The sequence below is a fragment of the Vulpes lagopus genome, chromosome X (genome assembly GCF_018345385.1).
Source record: "Vulpes lagopus strain Blue_001 chromosome X, ASM1834538v1, whole genome shotgun sequence".
Lineage (NCBI taxonomy): Eukaryota > Metazoa > Chordata > Mammalia > Carnivora > Canidae > Vulpes > Vulpes lagopus.
In genome coordinates, this window is record NC_054848.1 from 85951527 (window position 1) to 85978183 (window position 26657).

Sequence of the window (26657 nt, forward strand, 5' to 3'; positions counted from 1 at the left end):
GCTGTGGCCTTTTAGCATACTTGCATTAATAAGAACAGCCACATAGGCAGGCAAAGTAGGCCACTGCTTTTGTCATATGATCTAGGTGTTGAGGGTGGGAGTCCTAAACACTTCTCCTGTCCTCTCACCATTTGCTAACTGAGATTCAGCAATAGAGCTGAAGGCTTTGATTCCTTTAAAAATATAAATTATGGTCATCCCAAATTTTCTGATGATTTGGGTTTCCAAAAACTGGTAAAGCTGATCCCACCCAGCAGCTGCTTTTCCCTTTAGCATTCTTGGTTCCTGATCTCACTGCAATCAGTATTGAAAGTGTGTGCCAGTATTGGTTTTTTTAATGTAACCATTAATAAAAGTCTGACACATTGGATGATTTTACTTAATTTTTTCTTGGCACATTCAAGCTTTATGTAACCACTCTATATCACTCACCTTATTAGTTAGAGTAAATTTAAAGCTGCTATAACAAAGGGACTCCCCCAGCTAAGTGGCTTGCAGAAGAAAAAGTTTCTCATATGAAAACGAACCCAGATACCAGTGGTCCAGACTGACTGGTGGATATTCAGGATGTTTTTTTCTTGTTGTTATACCATCCACTAGGACAGGGATCAGCAAATCATAGCCAGTGGATCAAATCTGTTCCACTAACCACCTGGTTTTGATGAATACGTTTTTATTGGAACACAGGTATGCTCATTTGTGTACATATTGTCTATGACTGCTTTTGTGCTACAGTAGAGTTAAGTAGTTGCAACAAAGATCCTGTGTGGCCAGCAAAACCGAAAATATTTACTGTTTGGCCCTTTACAGAAAAAGTTTGCCCACTGCTACCCAGGAGAATTGCGTTTATCAGTATGGTCACAACTGAGTCTCAGACATTTCATGTTAGAATTTAGGGGGTAAGTGAAGATTTAAGGTCGTTGTTGTCATTTAGAATACTGGAGATTATGTAGAAGTGATACGTATTGCACTAATTCACACCCTGTTGTCCAAAAGTAGCCATGTGGCCCAAGATAACTGCAAGAGAGGTTTGGAAATGTAATGTCTAGTTGTTCTTGTTCCTATTCCTCTGGGGAAATAGGCTAACAGCTTTTGTTGGACAGTTAACAGACTCTGCCCTGCTTGTATTTCTTTATACTTTCTTAAGAAAGAAAGGGGTAAACTAAAAGATCCTGAATCACAATGTCAATGGGAGTGTGTGTCATTGTGAACTTGATCATTTGAGTGATTTTCAATGGAAAATAAAAGAGTTGAAGAGAAGTTTGTGTACAATATCCATTGCTTCATTGTTATCTGCAGTCACACTGGCTCTTATGTGGTGTTGTGTTGAATCTGTACACTTGTACGGGGTGGGCAGGGGAGAAAAGCCAAAGAATAAGCAAAACTTATAAGAGGTACAGGGCTAGTTTTGGCGAATATGAGGATAAAGAGTAGAGGATTAGAAAAAGATCCAAGAATCAAAAAGACTCCAACTTGAATCTGGCATTATTAGTGGCTAGCTGTGACAAGCTCTGAGTTTCAGTTTCTTCATCTGTAAAACGAGGATGATAACACCTAATACCTAGTTTTTATGGTTGTTTTGATGATTCAATTAGGTAATACATAGATAAATATGTTAAGCAGGGTGGCTGGCAAGTAGTTAGTATTTAAAAGTGTGAGTGAATATTATTAGGCAGTGAAGTACAAAGCTGCAAAAAAGGGGAAATTTACAATTATTAATAATCTACATTGTGTCAGGAGTTGTGATAGTCACTTTACTTGTATTATCTCAACGAATCCACTATCCTTTGGGGATACATATGTGTTTAACACTTTTAAATTTTTTTCAGTCATTTTTTGCCTAAGTATCTGTGTCAGAAAATATTTTAATGGGACAGAGCACAGAGTAATAAAGTGAGCATGAGTGAAGGGGAGGAGAGAGATCAGATTGGGAGAGGGGAGAGTCAATTACATTATTTTGCCAAAGGCCAGAAGTTATCTACTACTTTAAAAATATGAATGGACACAGGAACAAATTTGAAATATACAATGATTAATATTGAAGACAAGACAATATTTATATTAAAAGTCAAATTTTAAAAATATGTAAAAGCAGGTGGCGCAGTCTGTTGAACGACCAATTCTTGATTTCAGTTCAGGCCATAATCACAGGAGTTCAAGCTCTGCATCTGACTCCACGCTCAGCCACAGTCTGCTTGGGACTTCTTCCCCTTTCTGTCTCCACCCCTACCCCACGCATGATTGTGCACTCTTTCTCTCAAATAAATAAATCTTTAAATTGTATTAAAAATAACTACAAGGATTTTCTTAAATTATTATTATTATTATTATTTGGATTTTCTTAAATTAGATGACACACTGGAAATTAGTGTGTTTTTTTGTTTGCTTTATAATGAAGGAGTATTGACTTTCTAGCTTCATTTTGATTATTTATCCTCATTAACATTACCTGAGTAACATATCTGTATTATAATTAAAATCATCTTTTGCAATTATTGTAATGTATTATCGTAGTTTGTCAAATATTTGGCGTTAAGAGTATTGACATTTCACATCCTACTTTCATCATCTTTGAAAAGGTTTATGGTAATAAAAAAAAATCCTTATTGATTTTGACTTTCAAAGTCTTCAGCCTATATGACTATCTGATTGGATGGCCAAAAAAGGAAGCCTGCCTTCAAACATTTATTTTTAGAATGTAATAAAGTGTAGCTAGAGGACGTAATTTTTCTATAGAAAGAACTAAATATTATGTAGTGGTAAACATAGAGGTATATTTAAAATATCTTTACTACAGTTCAATTTTTTTGAAAGAAAGATAATACTAAGACTATGCAAAAATTGCTTGTTGCTAAATATGATTTATTAAGTAACCTAGTGTCATGCATCATTAACAAAATCGATGACTCCTCAAATTTATATTAATGCTAACTCAGGCAGTGAGCAATAATTACTTATGCTTGGAGGAATATCACATTTGCATGAAAAATTTACCTGAAGAGGATGGACATTTGAGAAATACTGTGATAGCTAGCCTCACAAATGGCCCCCAGTGATGATCCATGCTTCCTGGTATCTAGACACTTATGTAGTCTCCTCTCATATTGTACCAGGGTTAGAATTTGTGGCCAATAGTATATGGTGAAAGTGATGTTATGTCACTTCAGATTTTAAGCTATACAAGACTGTGGCTTCTAGCTTTAGTGTTCTCTCTGTCTGTCTATCTCAGCTCACATACTCTGGAAAAAGCCAAGTCATGGGCAGGCCTATGGAGAAACCCACCTGGCAAGGACCTGAGGCTTCCCACCCATTACTCACCAAACGGTGATTGTAAGTGAGTACTTTAGTCCCTTTAGAAAGTGCATCCCTTGGGAAACCTGGGTAGCTTAGTGGTTGAATGTCTGCCTTTGGCTCATGGTGTGGTTTCAGGTCCTGGGATGAAGTCCTGTATCATGCTCCCTGCAAGGAGTCTGCTTCTCACTCTGCCTATGTCTCTGCCTCTCTCTCTGTGTCTTTCATGAATAAATAGATAAAATCTTATTAAAGAAAGAAAGAAAGAAAAAAAAGTAAAGAAAAGAAAGAAAAAAAAAGGAAGAAAGTACATCCCTAGTCATACTTTGACTGCCACCTTTTTTTTTTAAATACATTTATTTTTTATTGGTGTTCAATTAACCAACATACAGAAAACCACCCAGTGCTCATCCCGTCAAGTGCCCCCCTAGTGCCCGTCACCCATTCACCCCCAACACCCGCCCTCCTCCCTTTCCACCACCCCTAGTTCATTTCCCAGAGTTAGGAGTCTTTCTGTTCTGTCTCCCTTTCTGATATTTCCCACACATTTCTTCTCCCTTCCCTTATATTCCCTTTCACTATTATTTATATTCCCCAAATGAATGAGAACATATAATGTTTGTCCTTCTCCGATTGACTTACTTCAATCAGCATAATAACCTCCAGGTCCATCTACGTTGAAGCAAATGGTGGGTATTTGTAATTTCTAATGGCTGAGTAATATTCCATTGTATACATAAACCACATCTTTTTTATCCATTCATCTTTCGATGGACACCGAGGCTCCTTCCACAGTTTGGCTATTGTGGACATTGCCGCTATAAATATCGGGGTGCAGGTGTCCGAGCGTTTCATTGCATCTGTATCGTTGGGGTAAATCCCCAACAGTGCAATTGCTGGGTCGTAGGGCAGGTCTATTTTTAACTCTTTGAGGAACCTCCACACAGTTTTGCAGAGTGGCTGCACCAGTTCACATTCCCACCAACAGTGTAAGAGGGTTCCCTTTTCTCTGCATCCTCTCCAACATTTGTGGTTTCCTGCCTTGTTAATTTTCCCCATACTCACAGCTGTGAGGTGGTATCTCATTGTGGTCTTGATTTGTATTTCCCTGATGGCAAGTGATGCAGAGCATTTTCTCATGTGCATGTTGGCCATGTCTATGTCTTCCCCTGTGAGATTTCTCTTCATGTCTTTTGCCCATTTCATGATTGGATTGTTTGTTTCTTTGGTGTTGAGTTTAATAAGTTCTTTATAGATCTTGGAAACTAGCCCTTTATCTGATAGGTCATTTGCAAATATCTTCTCCCATTTTGTAGGTGGTCTTTTAGTTTTGTTGACTGTATCCTTTGCTGTGCAAAAGCTTCTTATCTTGCTGACGTCCCAATAGTTCATTTTTGCTTTTGTTTCTTTTGCCTTTGGGGACGTATCTTGCAAGAAGTTACTGTGGCTGAGTTCAAAAAGGGTGTTGCCTGTGTTCTCCTCTAGGATTTTGATGGAATCTTGTTTCACATTTAGATCTTTCATCCATTTTGAGTTTATCTTTGTGTATGGTGAAAGAGAGTGGTCTAGTTTCATTCTTCTGCATGTGGATGTCCAATTGTCCCAGCACCATTTATTGAAGAGACTGTCTTTCTTCCAATGGATAGTCTTTCCTCCTTTATCGAATATTAGTTGACCATAAAGTTGGGGGTCCACTTCTGGGTTCTGTATTCTGTTCCATTGATCTATGTGTCTGTTTTTGTGCCAGCACCACACTGTCTTGATGACCACAGCTTTGTAGTACAGCCTGAAATCTGGCATTGTGGTGCCCCCAGCTATCGTTTTCTTTTTTAAAATTCCCCTGGCTATTCGGGGTCTTTTCTGATTCCACACAAATCTTAAAATTATTTGTTCTAACTCTCTGAAGAAAGTCCATGGTATTTTGATAGGGATTGCATTAAACGTGTAAATTGCCCTGGGTAACATTGACATTTTCACAATATTAATTCTGCCAATCCATGAGCATGGAATATTTTTCCATCTCTTTGTGTCTTCCTCCATTTCTTTCAGAAGTATTCTATAGTTTTTAGGGTATATATCCTTTACCTCTTTGGTTAGGTTTATTCCTAGGTATCTTATGCTTTTGGGTGCCATTGTAAATGGGATTGACTCCTTAATTTCTCTTTCTTCAGTCTCATTGTTAGTGTATAGAAATGCCACTGATTTCTGGGCATTGATTTTGTATCCTGCCACACTACCAAATTGCTGTATAAGTTCTAGGAATCTTGGGGTGGAGGCTTTTGGGTTTTCTATGTAGAGTATCATGTCATCGGCGAAGAGGGAGAGTTTGACTTCTTCTCTGCCAATTTGAATGCCTTTAATGTCTTTTTGTAGTCTGATTGCTGAGACTAGGACTTCCAGTACTATGTTGAATAGCAGTGGTGAGAGTGGACATCCCTGTCTTGTTCCTGATCTTAGGGGAAAGGCTCCCAGTGCTTGCCCTTTGAGAATGATATTTGCTGTGGGCTTTCCGTAGATGGCTTTTAAGATGTTGAGGAATGTTCCGTCTATCCCTACACTCTGAAGAGTTTCGATCAGGAATGGATGCTGTATTTTGTCAAATGCTTTCTCTGCATCTAATGAGAGGATCATATGGTTCTTGGTTTTTCTCTTGCTGATACGATGAATCACATTGTTTTACGAGTGTTGAACTAGCCTTGTGTCCCGGGGATAAATCCTACTTGGTCGTGGTGAATAATCTTCTTAATGTACTGTTGGATCCAATTGCCTCGTATCTTGTTGAGAATTTTTGCATCCATGTTCATCAGGGATATTGGTCTGTAATTCTCCTTTGTGGTGGGGTCTTTGTCTGGTTTTGGAATTAAGGTGATGCTGGCTTCATAGAACAAATTTGGAAGTACTCCATCTCTTTCGATCTTTCCAAACAGCTTTAGTAGAATAGGTATGGTTTCTTCTTTAAACGTTTGATAGAATTCCCCTGGGAAGGCATCTGGCCCTGGACTTTTTGTCTTGGGAGGTTTTTGATGACTGCTTCAATTTCCTCCCTGATTTTTGGCCTGTTCAGGTTTTCTATTTCTTCCTGTTCCAGTTTTGGTAGTTTGTGGCTTTCCAGGAATGCGTCCATTTCTTCTAGATTGCCTAATTTATTGGTGTATAGCTGTTCATAATATGTTTTTAAAATCGTTTGTATTTCCTTGGTGTTGGTAGTAATCTCTCCTTTCTCATTCATGATTTCATTAATTTGAGCCTTCTCTCATTTTTAATAAGACTGGCTAATGGTTTATCTCTCTTATTAATTCTTTCAAATAACCAACTCCTGGTTTTGTTGATCTGTTCCACAGTTCTTCTGGTCTCTATTTCGTTGAGTTCTGCTCGAATCTTTATTAACTGTCTTCTTCTGCTGGGTGTAGGATCTATTTGCTGCTTTTTCTCTAGCTCCTTTAGGTGCAAGGTTAGCTTTTGTATTTGAGTTCTTTCCAGTTTTTGGATGGCTGCTTGTATTGCTATGTATTTCCCCCTCAGGACTGCTTTTGCTGCATCCCAAAGATTTTGAACGGTTGTATCTTCATTCTCATTAGTTTCCATGGATCTTTTACATTCTTCCTTAATTTCCTGGTTGACCCTTTCATCTTTTAGCAGGATGGTCCTTAACCTCCACGTGTTTGAAGTCCTTCCCAACTTCTTGTTGTGATTTAGTTCTAATTTCAAGGCATTATGGTCTGAGACTATGCAGGGGAGGATCCCAATCTTTTGGTATTGGTTAAGACCTGATTTGTGACCCAGTATGTGGTCTATTCTGGAGAAAGTTCCATGTGCACTTGAGAAGAATGTGTATTTAGTTGAGTTTCGATGTAAAGTTCTGTAGATATCTGTGAAATCCATCTGGTCCAGTGCATCATTTAAAGCTCTCGTTTCTTTGGAGATGTTGTGTTTAGAAGACCTATCGAGTATAGAAAGAGCTAGATTGAAGTCACTAAGTATAAGTGTATTATTATCTAAGTATTTCTTCACCTTGGTTATTAATTGATTTATGTATTTGGCAGCTCCCACATTCGGGGCATATATATTGAGGATTGTTAAGTCCTCTTGTTGATTAGATCCTTTAAGTATGATATAGTGTCCCTCTTCATCTCTCACTACAGTCTTCAGGATACATTTTAGTTTAACTGATATAAGGATGGCTACCCCTGCTTTCTTCTGAGGACCATTTGAACGGTAAAGGGTTCTCCAACCTTTTATTTTCAGGCTGTAGGTGTCCTTCTGACTAAAATGAGTCTCTTGTAGACAGCAAATAGATGGGTCCTGCTTTTCTATCTAGTCCGAAACCCTGTGCATGTTCAGAGTTACTATTGAGAGATATGAGTTTAGTGTCACCATGATATCTATTCAGTCCTTGTGTTTGTGGATTGTTCCACTGAACTTCTTCTTAAAGGGGAATTTGAAGAGTCCCCCTTAAAATTTCTTGCAGGGCTGGTTTGGAGGTCACATATTGTTTCAGTTCCTGCCTGTCTTGGAAGCTCTTTATCTCTCTTTCTATTCTGAATGAGAGCCTTGCTGGATAAAGTATTCTTGGTTGCATGTTCTTTTCTCATTTAGGACCCTGAATATATCCTGCCAGCCCTTTCTGGCCTGCCAGGTCTCTGTGGAGAGGTCTGCTGTTAACCCTATACTTCTCCCCATAAAAGTGAGGGATTTCTTGTCTCTTGCTGCTTTAAGGATCTTCTCTTTGTCTTTGGAATTTGCAAGCTTCACTATTAAATGTCGAGGTGTTGAATGGTTTTTATTGATTTTAGTGGGGGGGATCTCTCTATTTCCTGGATCTGAATGCCTGTTTCCCTTCCCAGATTAGGAAAGTTTTCATCTAGGTTTTGTTGAAATACATATTCTGGCCCTCTGGCCCTTTCGGCGCCCTCGGGAACCCCAATTAAACGTAGGTTTTTCTTCCTCAGGCTGTCATTTATTTCCCTTAATCTATCTTCATGGTCTTTTAATTGTTTGTCTCTTTTTTCCTCAGTTTCCCTCTTTGCCATCAACTTGTCTTCTATGTCACTCACTCGTTCTTCCACCTCATTAAGTAACCCTCATCCTTAGGACTTCTAGTTTGGATTGCATCTCATTCAATTGATCTTTCATTTCTGCCTCATTAGATCTAAATTCTGCAGTCATGAAGTCTCTTGAGTCCTTTATGGTTTTTTCTAGAGCCACAAGTAGCTGTATAATAGTGCTTCTGAATTGGCTTTCTGACATTGAATTGTAGTCATGATTTTGTAACTCTATGGGAGAAAGGACTGTTTATGATTCTTTCTTTTGAGGTGAGGTTTTCCTTCTAGTCATTTTGCTCCGTGCAGAGTGGCCAAAAGCAAGTTGTATTGGGAAAAGGAGAAAAAGAGAGGAGAGAAAGAAGGAAAGAAAAGAGAGAAAGAAAAAAGAAAAAAGGATGAAAAAAAGAAAAAAGAGAAAGAAAAAGAAAGGATCAAAAGGGTGGGGGAAGGCAACAAATCAAAAAGCAAAAAAAACAAACAAACAAACAAACAAACAAAACACCACCACCAACAACAAAAAAAACACGGGGGAGTATCTTCTGATTCTGTATACTTTAAGTCCCTTGACATCCCCTGAAACTTGTCTGTCTAGTTGTTCTTCTGGGGGAGGGGCCTGTTGTGCTGATTTTTAGGTGTTTGCACTTGGGGGAGCTGCTCTGCCCCCTGCCTGGTGCAGGGCTCAGTGGGGATTGTTTACCCCGTGAGGCCCCAGGAGGAACAACCACAGTGGCGGCGGCTAGCTCTGGAGCCCTGGAGTCAGCTCCCGCATTAACTCTAGAGCTCTCCATCTGCAGGGCCTGGATGCTCCGGGGCAGGGCCTGGATGCTCCGGGGCAGGGCCGCTGATCTGCTCAGCTCGGGGCAGGAGCGTCCTTGCTGTCCTGGGCTCTCCAGGCCTCTGCCTGTCCCGGGGGGAGGTCGGATTCTGGGCTGTGTCCCGGCGCCCAGTCCTCCCGGGCCTGCGCTGTTGGATTCGCACTCTCGGTCGAGCAGCCCCCTCCGCGGAGCCGCCGCCCGAGCCCCTCTGAGCTGCTCCCGGGTCCAGCAGTGCACGCTGCAGCCCCTCAGGGAGCTCGGCGCACTCTCCCACTCTCCCTGGGACGCAGTTCCTCTGTTACTGTCCCAGGGAGCCTGAGGGCATCCCTGCCCTCCTGGGGTCCTGCTCCAACTCCCTGGGATCCCCTTTCTGCCTAGGAAGATTGGTACAGCTCCTGCTTCTCCGGATCGGGGCTTTCCTGTCCTGGGAGCACTCGCCCCGGCCTTAGCCCGGCTCCTCGCAGGGCCCCTCCCCCTTGGAGGCCTTTTGTTTCTTTATTTCTTTTTTCCCCATCTTCCCACCTTGATAGAAGCATGAACTCTTCTCACTGTAGCATTCCAGCTGTTCCCTCTTTAAATCTCAGGCCGAATTCGTAGATTTTCAGGATGATTTGAAGGTTATCTAGGTAATTTGGTGGGGACAGGTGATTTGGGGACCCTACTCTTCAGCCATCTTGCCCCTCCTCCCCTGACTGCCACTCTGCAGTGGGACTCTTCTGCAGTGGGACTCTTTTATGGGGGACTCTGAGTCAGAAACACCCAGCTATGCTGATCCCAGATTCCTGATTTTCAGAAACTGTGGGATATAATAAGTATTTTAAACTGCTGAATTTTAGGGTAATTTGTTGCAGAGCAGAAAATGATTAATATAAATATGATGGCTTTGGACCTTTAAAAGGATTTTTCTAGAAAAGGAAGAATACATTTGATGCATATTTAAGCACATCACACGTGTATCTCATATTTTGATGGTCTATTGGACAAACCTTATATGTTGGTGATTATTGTTTACTATGTCACTTTTTGCTTACTGTGTGACAAATGTATACTAAGCATTTTACAGACATTATCTCATTTAATTACCATGAAAATCTTATGATGCATTACTATCTTCAATTTATAGATAAGGAAACTGAGGCTAAAAGAGTTGGAGCAATTTGCCTGTGATCACATACTTGAGTGGTTCAGCTATAACTCTAACCCTGTTCTCTCTGTATCCAAACTCAGCTCCTAACAAATATGTGAAAGATCACTGTGTTGGGTGGATACAGCATGACTGGGAAAGATCCTTCTGCATCCCAGATCATCACCTAACCATCTACTCCAGTGTTTTCCAAACTTGTTTTTATTAAGACTCCCAGTAAAATATAGTTTATATTGTGTCTGGTATGTGCTTGCTCATGCACATGCCCTCTCTCTCTCTCTTTCTTTCTCTCTCTCTCTCTCTCTCTCTCTCTCACACACACACACACACCCTGAGATAAACACTTGACAAAATAATACTTACCCTTACGTGCTCTGATATTTTCTATTCTAGTCTATTTTAATCAGTTTTTTAAAAGATTTTTATTTATTCACAAGAGATACAGAGGGAGAGGCAGAGACATAGAAGGAGAAGCAGGCTCCCTGCAGGGGTCTCAATGCGGGACTCAATCCCAAGACCCCAGGATCATGACCTGAGCCAAAGGCAGACGCTCAACCACCGAGCCACCCAGGTGTCCCTATTATAATCAGTTTGATTATGACATTGGTGACCACAATTTCTTAAATATTAAAACTTCATTTAAAAAATTTCATTTCTGCCTGATGTTTGGACACTTTTCTTCAAGGATGAATTCTTTTTTTGTTTTAAGATTTTATTTATTTATTCATGAGAGACACAGAGAGAGAGAGGAAGAGACACAGGCAGAGGGAGAAGCAGGCTCCATGCAGGGAGCCCGACGTGGGACTCGATTCCGGGTTTCCAGGATCACGCCCTAGGCTGAAGGCGGCTCTAAACTGCTGAGCCACCTGGGCTGCCCCAAGGATGAATTCTTATGTTTAAAGAATGCTACTTTGTTAAAGTATGGATGACATAAGGCTACATATGAATGCTCGCCTTACATTACAAATTAAATTCATTCATTTGAAAAGTAAGTACATATGCTGGTATAATACTGAATACTTTTTTATCGTAAATACCTTTAGGTGAGGCCTGTTTTCTCCAGTTTATCACAAGCCCCACCAACCCTATTGCTTAACATCCATACATTTCCCTGATTTCTATGATCCGTTGGATACCCGAAGGCACTTAATCTTGCAGCCTTTGTTATCTTCTTCTGGAGCAGTGGTTATCCAGGTAGGCAGTCTCACTCCTGGGGATGTTTTAGAAATGGAGGGAATGGCATTTTCTTTTGGTTGTCACAGTGCTTGGGGATGGTACAGGCATTTGATGGGTGGGGACCAGGCATTCATTGTATTACCCTGCAATACATAGGACAAGCCTACACAATGAAGATCCTCTCTGCATATCATATGACTTTTAAATGGCTCACAGATATTCATCTAACGAAAACCCTAAAATTATGTGGGCCTAGAATATAACTCCATGTTTATATGAATGCAAAGCATATTTTATACAGTTTTAATATATGCTGCAATTTCCAGAAATGCAACTACTGTATAAATCAAGGGAAGGTCTTACTTTGTTTTATTTAGAACTTCACTTAGGGTTGTTTACCATTTCCAAAAATTGTGTAATTAATCAGTGCCAGTGCCCACTGGTGGCATTTGAGTTGTCAATACAATATCTCTACATTAATTTGCATGTATAGTTGGCACAGATATGGAAATTTTGTCACATGCATGGTAATTCTATGGATATATTTCTATAGCCCTTACTTTGAAATGTCAAATATAAAGAAAACATAGTGAAAATACTCAGTTCAATATTGTCTTACTTATGTGAAAGCCAAACTTCCTCATTTTAAGTAGATACAAACATCTGACTGCTTCATTATGTCCTGCAAGATCCTCATGCCCAAATATTTACATATTGAAATATATGAAATATAATACATATTTCATATTATGAAGACTTCTGGTATTTCTCTTTTATGCTTTAGTTATGGCATTATATTTTTAAATTTTGTGTGTAGATGACTTATTTATGGTTTTCATGAAGAGGGCATTACAAAATATTTAAGACAAGGAGGCACTGGTCTGCTAGAGGTGAAAAACTTCTAATCTATACCTATATAACAGAGTTATTATTTAAATGTATAGGTTTATAGGCCACAACTGAGGTCTACAGAATTAGAATTGGGTCGCCTGGGTGTCTCAGTGGTTGAGCAGCTGCCTTTGGCTTAGGTCGTGATCGTGCAGTCCAGGGATAGAGTCCTGCATCAGGTTCCCCACAGGGAGCCTGCTTCTTCCTCTGCCTATGTCTCTGCCTCTCTCTCTGTGTCTCTCATGAATAAATAAATAAAATCTTAAAAAAAATTAGAACCTGTGAGGGCTGAGCCCAGGAACTGACTTTTCTAGTAAACTCCCAGGTTGATTCTGACACTGTCTTTGTGAAATCAGTTCATAAACTGGCATTTGGAAAGCATTCATCTTGATGTCATCATCTTCTGCCTTTATATTCTTGTGATCTTAATCCTACCCTCATCTCTTCTTAGGAAAGGAAGTAAATGATTTCTTCTGACTTTTTTTTAACTATTTTTTTAAAGATTTTACTTATTTGTTTATTAGAGACACACACACACACACACACACACACACAGAGAGAGAGAGAGAGAGAGAGGCAGAAACACAGGCAGAGGGAGAAGCAGGCTCCAAGCAAGGAGGCCGATGCGGGACTCGATCCCGGGTCTCCAGGATCACACCCCGTGCTGAAGGCAGGTGCTAAACCGCTGAGCCACCAGGGATGCCCTCTTCTGACTTTTATTTCAAATATCCCTCTCCACTGGTTCCTTTATCTCCGTCTACACATATGCTTAAAGAGTGAGTGGCTTAAAGAAATCCTTATTTGACCCAATTTTCTCCTAAAACCACACCTTATCATTCACATTTAACTTCTGGAATGAATGTCTTGAAAGAGTTGTGTGTCATCTCTTATCTCCACTAATATTTCTCTGTTCTCAATGACTAGTAATACGTCTTCTGCCCTCACTGCTTTAATGAAACCATCTTTCACACCATTCTGACAACAATACAATTACATCTTAGTTCTGATGTTGCACAATTTCTTCACAGCATTATACACTTTTGAAAACCTTCTCATGGAAAATTTTCTTGGTTTCTGGAATGCCGGGCTCCCCTTGTTCTCTGACTTCTGTGATAAACACCGATGAAGTTTCCCTTTCTGACTCATCTTGTGTCCATTCATTATAGATTCTTGCAAAGGTTCAGTCTCCAGATCAGTTTTCTATACATGTAAGTCCCCAGAATGTGTCATTGGCCATTTGTTTTTAGGATCCATGCCTATATTTTTACTCTCCTTCTGGGAACTTATTTATACCTAGTATATCCTCTAGACATCCCAAATTTATGCATTTAAGACTGAAGTCCTCTTTCCCAATAAAGCAGCCATAGTTCCTTTCTCTTAGGTTAGCTGACATCACCACTAAATTACTCAGGCTTGAAACTTCAGTCAACTTAAACAACTCTTTCTCATCCTTCATATATAACATGTTAACAAATTCTATTGATTCTTCTTCTACCTATCCTATAAATCTTTTAGATTCCTACTGCATTTATCATCATTTTAAGCATTTGTTAACTGTTCCACTTTGGCTCTGGCCTCCTAACTGGTTTCCCTTCTTCAGAGCACCCCTTTTCCCATCTACAGCTCAGCATTGAACTATTTGGCACCCAGAGCTAGACTTAGTATTTGACTTCATCACTTACTGCACAACTTTGAACAAGTTACTTAGTCTCTCTTTGTGCTTTAATTAACTTTATCTATACAATAAAGCCAACGAGAATATCTACTACATACAATTGTTTTGATATGTACATATATATTGCTTCAAAAAGTTCCTGAAACAGGCCAAGCACTTAATAACTGTCAGCTGTTAATAATTCTTTGACTTACTACCATTTTTACTCAGGTTTATATTTTCCATTCATAGTCTTCAGTGTAGTTTTAGAAATCTTTGCAATTGTAAGTAGCCTCAATTATTTAGGCTCATTTGATTTGATGTTTTGCATAAATTAAGCATGAGGAAATAGATTGCCTTTCACCTTGCTCCCTTTGCAGTATTTTGATAAACTATATCATGATGTAAATGGCTCTCCATTCAAGTCAGAACATATTAATTATTCCTATCTTATAATATTATTTGCATTTATTGGATCACTTATAGTTCATCTGTGAAAAGTGACTAATTGATGTGGTCTCACATTTCTGGGTGAGGAACAAAGTGCTTCATGAAGTCGATAACCATTTCCTTGATGTATACTCAGTTATGCCTTGTATGATATGCCTTTTGCTATCAGCTAATGAAGTTGCTTCTTGGGAGGAAAAGGAAAAAAAAAACTAACAACAATCCAGAACTATGGTGCTGGCTTTTTTTTTTAAATTTTTTTTTAAATTTATTTATTTATGATAGTCACAGAGAGAGAGAGAGAGAGAGAGGCAGAGACATAGGCAGAGGGAGAAGCAGGCTCCATGCACTGGGAGCCCGACGTGGGATTCGATCCTGGGTCTCCAGGATCGCGCCCTGGGCCAAAGGCAGGCGCTAAACCGCTGCGCCACCCAGGGATCCCAGAACTATGGTGCTGGCTTTGAGAATGACATTCCCTGAAATAGTCCTATATCTGTAGACTGGGGAAATCTTTTTTTTGGGGGAAGTGAATATTTACATCAGCTTTTTATAGTGTACTTCTCTTCTACATTTATTTCCTTAACCATTTTATCTATATTCCATATAGTACACGTTGAGTTTTTCAGGATAAGTAAATCTCCTTTCTCTGATTAGGTTTGATTTTTATATGCAAGGTGGATGGATTCCCACTTCTATCCTCACCACCTATATCGGTTTTGAGTGAATGGAAGTCAGATGTGAGTTCACAGAGTTCATGCCCAGTATAGTTCATCCCAAGATCCATTTAGTGTTCAAACTTGGCTATATAGGCAAAAGGCAAAATACAATATGTTTGCCTTGTTGTCCTTCACAGTGTTAAGAATAAGACAATAGGCCCCAAATGGAGTCACTTATGCTAAACCCCATGTCACTAAACCTAGACTTAATTACAGTTTCAGCTCTTCTAGAGCAGAATCTCAAACCAGTCAATCAGAAATCTGATCAGCACTAGTTTATCTGCTTGATATCCCTGCCATCCTCTAAAGGAAAGTAATCTTGCAATAACCAACTGACTTTTTTTTTTGCCTAGTAGAACTTCCTTGTTCCTGCTCCCTTTGCCTACAAACGTCTTTCATTTTGTACAGTTCCTCAGAGCTTCTTTGTATCTGCTAGATTGGATGCTGACTGATTCGTGAATCATTGAATAAATCTAAGTAGACCTTTAAAATTGACTCAGGTGAATTTTGTTTTGCTAATGACAATTTTAAGAGTGTTTCACAAACAAGTCAGCAGAATGGTAGAAAAAAATGGGGAGTTGAGGAGAGGGATGGAAGGAAAAAAGCTGGAGAGAGATCAGGAGATGGAGAAGGGGGCAACAAAACCCCTGTGTATTGCAGAAGAAACTTCTCAGCCTCCTCATCTGGCTCTTGGATTATCTATTGTTTTACCTGTCTCCATACAAGAGGATATGATCAGGTGCTAGGTGTAGGACCCCTTCAACCACTGAGGGCAGCTTTGAAAAACAATTTCTTAATGAAGTACAAGAGAGCTTTAAAATCCCTATATTCTTGACTTTCCCTGGAATTTTTTTAAAAAAGATTTTATTTATTTATGAGAGAGTGAGCAAGCACGCACATGAGCAGGGGGAGGGGCAGAAGGAGAGGGAGAGGGAGGGAGAGAGAGAGAGAAAGAGAGAGAGAGAGAGAGAGAGAGAGAATGAATCTCAAGCAGATTCCATGCTGAGCCTGGAGCCCCACAAAGAGCTTAATCTCACGACCCCAAGATCAGGACCTGAGCTGAAACCAAGAGTTGGATGCTTAACTGACTGAGCTACCAGGTGCCCCAACTTTGCCTGGCATATTTTCCCCCAGATTACATCTTCCTTACACCTTACCTTAATTCCTTCTTTTTGTTACTCCTCTGACCTGCTGCTCAAGTAGCTGTGATCCCTGCTCATGAGTAGCTGTTAAGGCAACAGGCAGCAAGCAAAGCAGCAGGGTGAGGGCCTATTTATATGGTGCACAGAGATCAAAACATGAATTTCAGAGAGAAACTATGATAGACTAGTAAATGAGCATGAAGTATTGTCCTTTATTTAATTAGAACTATAGTTTAAAAAAAGACCTCCTTCGACTTCCTCACACATCATTTTACTTCCACAACTTGTTTGACTCAGTTCTCATTCACTGTTCACCAGCAATCTCTCACTAAGCTGGTGGGCTGTGTATCCTTTCTTGCCCTCTTCAGTCTGCCTGGACCTTCTTCTGAGTCGTCACAGCTGGAAAGTGTACTTTTACATCATTGAAGGTGGTGAAAAAGCAGAACTATTTTTATTTTTTTTTTTGATTGATGAGGCTGTTGTGTGAGTTCAGTCAAATCTGAAGGTAGACAAAATGCTGAATCATTTGTTTAGGAAGAGAGATGTAAAACATTGGGTGTTATGGAGCACCACATTCATTCACTGTATTATGTTTCACAGCAACTCCTCCAAAAACTGAAGATGTGGCCTATGCCTCTACAAGTTGGTCATCTAGTTAGTGCAATTGAACATACACAATGGGTTTTTTTAAAAAAACAAAATATTAAAAAAATCCCAAAACAAAATATCAACAGCTGTTAGTTGATTTTGTAATAATTGTGCTCCCTCATAAAGGTGGACCACTCTGTTGGGCATCAGTAAAGGAAGAGATCTGATGGGAGCCAGTAAGACTTTGAAGAGGTAGTACATGGAGGTAGATGAATTTAGAGGCAAAACAACAGAGAACATAGGATTGAGCCATGGTGAACTCAATAGGTAAATTTAGATTTTGATTCAATACCACTTAGTGATTACTCACTGTGTGATAGGGTTGGTATTTTTACATATGTGATTTCGTGGGATTCTCATAACAGTTTTGTGATAATATTGCTCAGAGGATCATGTAACTCAACCAAAGTCACACAATTGGAAATTCTTACTTTGGATCCTAATGTTTGACATTTTATTCTCAATTGAGTTATTTTTCAATTATACTCCATGATAAAGAAAGGAAGCCTGGGGGAAAAAAGAGAAGTTAAATCTTGAAAGGTAGACAAGAAAATGTAGCTGAGAAGTAAACAATCTGAGAAGTGACCATCTAATTTAGTTAAGTCACATTTTTGTTTTTTTAAGTGAAGAGTCCACATGGAAACAAACTGACAGTTACTTTGCTCACTCTCACACAGGGAGAGGACTTTGTTGAAATGTCAGGAACATTTTTTAATTATTTGCATTAAGAAGGATTAAGTCTGAATGCTCCAGGCTACAGTGTTTTCTTTGGTAGGTTATGATTAATGTCTTTCTCCAATAAACATGTGTGTAAATTGAATTCACAGTAATGTGATTTCTTTTTGCAACGTACACTGCCATTGTATTCTGACAACTTGAGATCTGTCTGGAAGAAAGAAAATAATTAGTGATTAGCAGTGGGAGTTTAATATTTTAATTCTCCAGCTGATGTGAAAATGTCTTTGTGCATGTAGATTCAATTAGTCATAAAGTAGGGAATCAGAATAATATAGCTACATTGTGCAGCTTTTGAACATGCGCTGTAGGTAGAAATTGGTAGGTTACTAATTTACTGCTACTATTTAGGGGGAACAGAGACAGCAGAAATCTTTCAAACAAAGGAGTCTTAACACTGACAAGGGAACATTAAGAAAACTTCACGGCCACAGTAGAACTATAGAATATATTGAAATTATAGGATATAGATTGAGATAATAATTACAAAGAAAAAATTATAATTTGACTATTTACAATTTAAAAATAAACATATACAAATTGAAACATTGTTCACCTAAATGAATCATAAAATTTAATAACAAATGACAATCTGGGGTAAGATTTTTGCAAATATATGGCAGATAAAGGACCGATGCATTTAACATGTAAATAAATTTCGCAGAACAGTGATAATTAAAAAATGCACACATAATAACAACCCATAAAAAATGGGCAAAGTCTACGAGCCAAAAGTTTACAAATGAAGAAATATGAATACAAATAAATGAGGGCAGGGCAAGATGGCCGAGGAGTAGGGTCCCCAAGTCACCTGTCCCCACCAAATTACCTAGATAACCTTCAAATCATCCTGAAAACCTACGAATTCAGCCTGAGATTTAAAGAGAGAACAGCTGGAATGCTACAGAGAGAAGAGTTCGCGCTTCTATCAAGGGAGGAAGACGAAAAAAAAATAAAAAGCACCCAGTGGGGGAGGGGCCCCGCGAGGAGCCAGGCTAAGGCGGAGAGTGCCTTCAGGACAGGAAAGCCCAGCCCCAGAGAGGCAGGAACATTACCAATCTTTACAGACGGAAAGGCGCGTGCAGGGAACTCGGGCAGGATCCCAGGAGGGGCAGTCGAGCCCCCAGGTTCCCAGGGTCACTAACAGAAGAAGTGCGCCATGGAGGAGAGAGCCCCACACGCCACAGACCGAGCGCGGTAAAGGGCTGCAGCCCATGCCCGGCGGGGCCGGGAGCAGCTCAGGCGGCGGCTCCGCTCAGAGGGGGCTGCGTAGCCCAAGGAGCCGGGAGCGCCATTCCAGCAGCGCAGGCCCTGGGGCCCAGGGCACCGGGGGACACAGCCCAGGATCTTGTGCCCCCCCCAGGACAGGTGGAGGCTGGGAGGGCACGGAACAGTGAGGACGCTCCTCCTGTCCGGCGGCCCCGAGCTGTACAGATCAGTGCCCCCCACCCCTGGAGCTTCCAGGCCAGTGCAGACTGGGAGCTGCGGAGTCACTGCGGGAGCTGTCTCCAGGGCTGGAGAGCTGGCCGCCGCCACTGTGGTTGTCCCTCCTGGTGTCACCCTCTGCCTGGGAGAGGTAGGGCTGCCAGGGACAGAGGCCTCACAGCATAAACAGCTCCCAATAAGCCCTGCACCTGGCGGGGGGGGGCAGCTCCCCAGGTGCACACGCCTGAGAATCATCACAGCAGCCCCTCCCCCAGAAGACCTGCTGAAAGGACAGGGGAAGAGCAAGTCCTGCCCAAACAGTGCTGGAAAGCTCCAAGGGAAGTCGAGGGATTTACAGTATATAGAACCAGAGGATACCACTCCTTTTTTTTTTTTTTTTGATTTTTATTGTTCTTTGTTCTTTCTGGGTTTTTTTTGTTGTCCCCCCCCCTTTCTTTCCTCTTTTTTTCCCTTCCTTTTTCCAGTACAACTTGTTTTTAGCCACTCTGCCCTGAGCAAAATGACTAGAAATAAGAACTCACCACAAAAGAAAGAATCAGAAATAGTAATGTCTCCCACAAAGTTACAAACTTTGGATTACAATTAAATGTTAGAAAGAAAGCCAGTTCAGAAGCACAATTATAAAGCTACTGGTAGCTCTGGAAAAAAAACATAAAGGATTCAAGAGACTCCATGACTGCATAATTTAGATCTAATCAGGCAGAAATTAAAAATCAATTGAATGAGATGCAATCCAAACTAGAAGTCCTAATGACGAGGGTTAACGAGGTGGAAGAATGAGTGAGTGACATAGAAGACAAGTTGATGGCAAAGAGGGAAACTGAGGAAAAAAGAGACAAACAAAAGACCATGAGGATAGACTAAGGGAAATAAACGACAGCCTGAGGAAGAAAAAGCTATGTTTAATTGGGGTTCCCGAGGACACCAAAAGGGACAGAGGGCCAGAATATGTATTTGAACAAATCCTAGCTGGAAACTTTCCTAATCTGGGAAGGGAAACAGGCATTCAGATCCTGGAAATAGAGAGATCCCCCCCCCCTAAAATCAATAAAAACCGTTCAACACCTGGACATTTAATAGTGAAACTTGCAAATTCCAAAGATAAAGAGAAGATCTTTAAAGCAGTAAGAGACAAGAAATCCCTGACTTTTATGGGGTGAAGTATAGGGTTAACAGCAGACCTCTCCACAGAGACCTGGCAGGCCAGAAAGGGCTGGTAGGATATATTCAGGGTCCTAAATGAGAAGAACATGCAACCAAGAATACTTTATCCAGCAAGGCTCTCATTCAAAATGGAAGGAGAGATAAAGAGCTTCCAAGACAGGCAGGAACTGAAAGAATATGTGACCACCAAACCAGCTCTGCAATAAATTTTAAGGGGGACTCTCAAAATTTCCTTTAAGAAGAAGTCCAATGGAACAATCCACAAAAACAGGGACTGAACAGATATCATGATGACAGTAAACTCATATCTTTCAATAGTAACTCTGAACGTGAACAGGCTTAATGACCATCAAAAGGCACAGGATTTCAGACTGGATAAAAAAGCAGGACCCATCTATTTGCTGTCTACAAGAGACTCATTTTAGACAGAAGGACACCTACAGCCTGAAAATAAAAGGTTGGAGAACCATTTACCGTTCAAATGGTCCTCAGAAGAAAGCAGGGGTAGCCATCCTTAGATAAACTAAAATTTACCCCAAAGACTGTAGTGAGAGATGAAGAGGGACACTATATCATACTTAAAGGATCTAATCAACAAGAGGACTTAACAGTCCTCAATATATATGCCCCGAATGTGGGAGCTGCCAAATATATAAATCAATTAATAACCAAAGTGAAGAAATACTTAGATAATAATACACTTATACTTAGTGACTTCAATCTAGCTCTTTCTATACTCGATAGGTCTTCTAAACACAACATCTCCAAGGAAACGAGAGCTTTAAATGATGCACTGGACCAGATGGATTTCACAGATATCTACAGAACTTTACATCGAAACTCAACTAAATACACATTCTTCTCAAGTGCACATGGAACTTTCTCCAGAATAGACCACATACTGGGTCACAAATCAGGTCTTAACCAATACCAAAAGATTGGGATCCTCCCCTGCATAGTCTCAGACCATAATGCCTTGAAATTAGAACTAAATCACAACAAGAAGTTGGGAAGGACTTCAAACACGTGGAGGTTAAGGACCATCCTGCTAAAAGATGAAAGGGTCAACCAGGAAATTAAGGAAGAATGTAAAAGATCCATGGAAACTTATGAGAATGAAGATACAACCGTTCAAAATCTTTGGGATGCAGCAAAAGCAGTCCTGAGGGGGAAATACATAGCAATACAAGCAGCCATCCAAAAACTGGAAAGAACTCAAATACAAAAGCTAACCTTGCACCTAAAGGAGCTAGAGAAAAAGCAGCAAATAGATCCTACACCCAGCAGAAGAAGACAGTTAATAAAGATTCGAGCAGAACTCAACGAAATAGAGACCAGAAGAACTGTGGAACAGATCAACAAAACCAGGAGTTGGTTATTTGAAAGAATTAATAAGAGAGATAAACCATTAGCCAGTCTTATTAAAAATGAGAGAAGACTCAAATTAATGAAATCATGAATGAGAAAGGAGAGATTACTACCAACACCAAGAAAATACAAACGATTTTAAAAACATATTATGAACAGCTATACGCCAATAAATTAGGCAATCTAGAAGAAATGGACGCATTCCTGGAAAGCCACAAACTACCAAAACTGGAACAGGAAGAAATAGAAAACCTGAACAGGCCAAAAATCAGGGAGGAAATTGAAGCATTCATCAAAAACCTCCCAAGACAAAAAGTCCAGGGCCAGATGCCTTCCCAGGGGAATTCTATCAAACGTTTAAAGAAGAAACCATACCTATTCTACTAAAGCTGTTTGGAAAGATAGAAAGAGATGGTGTGCTTCCAATCTCGTTCTATGAGGCCAACATCACCTTAATTCCAAAAGCAAAGACCCCACCACAAAGGAGAATTATAGACCAATATCCCTGATGAACATGGATGCAAAAATTCTCAAGATACTAGCCAATAGGATCCAACAGTACATTAAGAAGATTATTCACCATGACCAAGTATGATTTATTCCCGAACACGAGGCTGGTTCAACACTTGTAAAACAATCAATGTGATTCATCATATCAGCAAGGGAAAAACCAAGAACCATATGATCCTCTCAATAGATGCAGAGAAAGCATTTGACAAAATACAGCATCCATTCCTGATCAAAACTCTTCAGAGTGTAGGAATAGAGGGAACATTCCTCATCTTAAAAGCCATCTACGGAAAGCCCACAGCAAATATCATCATCAATGGGGAAAAACTGAGAGCTTTCCCCCTAAGATGAGGAACACGACAGGGATGTCCACACTCACCACTGCTATTCAACATAGTACTGGACGTCCTAGCCTCAGCAATCAGACAACAAAAAGATTTTAAAGGCCTTCAAATTGGCAAAGAAGAAGTCAAACTTTCCCTCTTCACCGATGACATGATACTCTACATAGAAAACCCAAAAGCCTCCACCCCAAGATTGCTAGAACTCATACAGCAATTTGGCAGTGTGGCAGGATACAAAATCAACGCCCAGAAGTCAGTGGCATTTCTATACACTAACAATGAGACTGAAGAAAGAGAAATTAAGGAGTCAATCCCATTTACAATTGCACCCAAAAGCATAAGATACCTAGGAATAAACCTAACCATAGATGTAGAGGATCTATACCCTTAAAACTATAGAACACTTCTGAAAGAAATTGAGGAAGACACAAAGAGATGGAAAAATATTCCATGCTCATGGATTGGCAGAATTAATATTGTGAAAATGTCAATGTTACCCAGGGCAATTTACACGTTTAATGCAATCCCTATCAAAATACTATGGACTTTCTTCAGAGAGTTAGAACAAATTATTTTAAGATTTGTGTGGAATCAGAAAAGACCCCGAATAGCCAGGGGAATTTTAAAAAAGAAAACCATAGCTGGGGGCATCACAATGCCAGATTTCAGGTTGTACTACAAAGCTGTGGTCATCAAGACAGTGTGGTACTGGCACAAAAACTGACACATAGATCAACGGAACAGAATAGAGACTCCAGAAGTGGACGCTGAACTTTATGTTCAACTAATATTCGATAAAGAAGGAAAGACTACTTACTGGACGAAAGACAGTCTCTTCAATAAATGGTGCTGGGTAAATTGGACATCCACATGCAGATGAATGAAACGAGACCACTCTCTTTCACCGTACACAAAGATACACTCAAAATGGATGAAAGATCTGAATGTGAGATAAGATTCCATCAAAATCCTAGAGGAGAACCAAAGTGAAGATTCATTAATTTGAGTCTTCTCTCATTTTTAATAAGACTGGCTAATGGTTTATCTCTCTTATTAATTCTTTCAATTCTTACCCTTTTTGAACTCGGCCACAGTAACTTCTTGCAAGATACATCCACGAAGGCAAAAGAAACAAAAGCATAGATGAACCATTGGGACTTCATCAAGATAAGGAGCACAGCAAAGCATACAGTCAACAAAACTAAAAGACCACCCACAGAATGGGGAAGATATTTGCAAATGACCTATCAGATAAAGGGCTAGTTTCCAAGACTTATTAAACTCAACACCAAAGAAACAAAGAATTCAATCATGATTTGGGCAAAAGACATGAAGAGAAATCTCACAGAGGAAGACATAGACATGGCCAACACGCACATGAGAAAATGCTCTGCATCACTTGCCATCAGGGAAGTACAAATCAAAACCACAATGAGATACCACCTCACAGCTGTGAGTATGGGGAAAATTAACAAGGCAGGAAACCACAAATGTTGGAGAGGATGCAGAGAAAAGGGAACCCTCTTGCACTGTTGGTGGGAATGTGAACTGGTGCAGCCACTCTGCAAAACTGTGTGGAGGTTCCTCAAAGAGTTAAAAATAGACCTGCCCTATGACCCAGCAATTGCACTGTTGGGGATTTACCCCAAAGATTCAGATGCAATGAAACGCCAGGACACCTGCACCCCGATGTTTCTAGCAGCAATGTCCACAATAGCCAAACTGTGGAAGGAGCCTCGGTGTCCATCGAAAGATGAATGGATAAAGAAGATGTGGTTTATGTATACAATGGAATATCACTCAGCCTTTAGATATGACAAATACCCACCATTTGTTTCAACGTGAATGGAATTGGAGGGTATTATGCTGAGTGAAATAAGTCAATTGGAGGACAAACATTATATGTTATCATTCATTTGTGGAATATAAATAATAGTGAAAGGGAATAGAAGGGAAGGGAGAAGAAATGGGTAGGAAATATCAGAGATGGAGACAGAACATGAAGACTCCTACCTCTGGGAAATGAACTAGGGGTGGTGGAAGGGGAGTAGGGCAGGGGGTGGGGGTGAATGGGTGACAGGCACTGAGGGGGGCACTTGACAGGATGAGCACTGGGTGTTATTCTGTATGTTGGCAAATTGAACACCAATAAAAAATAATTTTATTATTAAAAAAACTGACATGGATATCTGAGAGCATAGAATTAAAAATCCACTTATATGTTTAAAGTAAAGGAAAACTGTATAGAACTTTAAAAAAAGAAAGAGTTAAATGTACACCTATCATGATCTAGTCATTCTGCTCATTAGTAGTTACACAAGAGAAATAAAAACATATATTTACTTGTACATTCTTTTTTGATACATGCAACGACATGAATGAATCTCTATACTGAATGAATAAAGTAAAAAAAGTTCATACTGTATGATTCTATTTACATAAAATTTGAAAAAAAATGAAAAAATGAAACACAGTTCACTAGTTGCTTGGTGGGAAGTGTTAAGAGGGGCAGAAGAGAGACATTACAAAGAGTCATGAGGAAAAAAATTGAGGGAGATAAATGTGTTCATTGGCTTGATTGGATCAATGGTTTCATGCTTTGAGTCAATGTGTCAAAATTTATTGAATTGTCAAAATTTTTTGAATTGTACACTTTATTTTTAAAAAAGATTTTATTTATTTATTCATGAAAGACAGAGAGTGAGGCAGAGACATAGAGGGAGAAGCAGGCCCCTTGCAGGAAGACTGATGTAGGACTCGATCCCTGGAGTAGGATCATGCCCTGAGCGAAAGGCAGACGCTCAATGCTGAGCCACCCAGGGATCCCATATCAAATTATACACTTTAAACATGAGATTTATTATTTGCAATTATTCTTCAGTATTCTATCAGCAATGGCCACAATAGCCAAACTGTGGAAGGAGCCTCGGTGTCCATCGAAAGATGAATGGATAAAGAAGATGAGGTTTATGTATACAATGGAATATTACTCAGCAATTAGAAACGACAAATACCCACCATTTGCTTCAACGTGGATGGAACTGGAGGGTATTATGCTGAGTGAAATAAGTCAATCGGAGAAGGACAAACAGTGTATGTTCTCATTCATTTGGGGAATATGAATAATAGTGAAAGGGAATATAAAGGAAGGGAAAAGAAATGTTGGGAAATATCAGGAAGGGAGACAGAACATAAAGACTCCTAAATCGGGGAAGCGAACTAGGGGTGGTGGAAGGGGAGGAGGGCGGGTGTTGGAGGGGAATGGGTGACGGGCACTGAGGTGGACACTTGACGGGATGAGCACTGGGTGTTTTTCTGTATGTTGGTAAATTAAACACCAATAAAAGTTAATTAAAAAATGAAAAAAAAAAAAAAGTATAAAAAAGTGTTGACCCCTTTGGGTACCAGGACCTCACACCTGCAGAACCTAGAAATAGGAAGATGGAAAGCACGAAGTCCTCCTCCTTCGAAGATGGTAACAGGACCAGTCCTGCTTCAACCCCCTGTTTTCTGGACTTTGTTAGCCTTCCTCCTGGGGACACAATGCCATTTAGAGGTCTCTAACTTGATACATTTACTGCTTCTTAGAAGATGGCACTCCTTCTTTACAGAGCATTGCACCTGAGATTTTGCTTTAGCTGTGCCCTTAAAAGACTATTCCAGTGCTCTTTAAAGCCATTTGCCTCTGGATGGTGCAGTGTGCAGTATGAATTGTGGATCATGGAGCCATTTCTGCACCTTCTTTGTTTTGAACTATTGTACATTGGTGCTATGATGGATGCCCTATTTTGTAGGATTCTGTGCCTGTGGTTGAGGTTTTTCAGACAGTAAAGGCAAACTCATATCTGGAACAAAGATGTATCCCTGTGAGAACAAACCACTGACCTTTCTCAAATAGATGGGTATGATGTAGATGACTTGCCTCTAAGTGGCTTGTTGGTCTGCTTGGGACATAGAACCATAATAGGAGTTCAGCATTGGTGTCTGAAAGGATACAGATTTGGAGGCATCACTAGCTAAACTAGTTTTGGGAAGTGGAAGCATATGCAGGGGGCAGCCCTGGTGGTGCAGCGGTTTAGCACCGCCTGCAGCCCAGGGTATGATCCTGGGGACCTGGGATCAAGTCC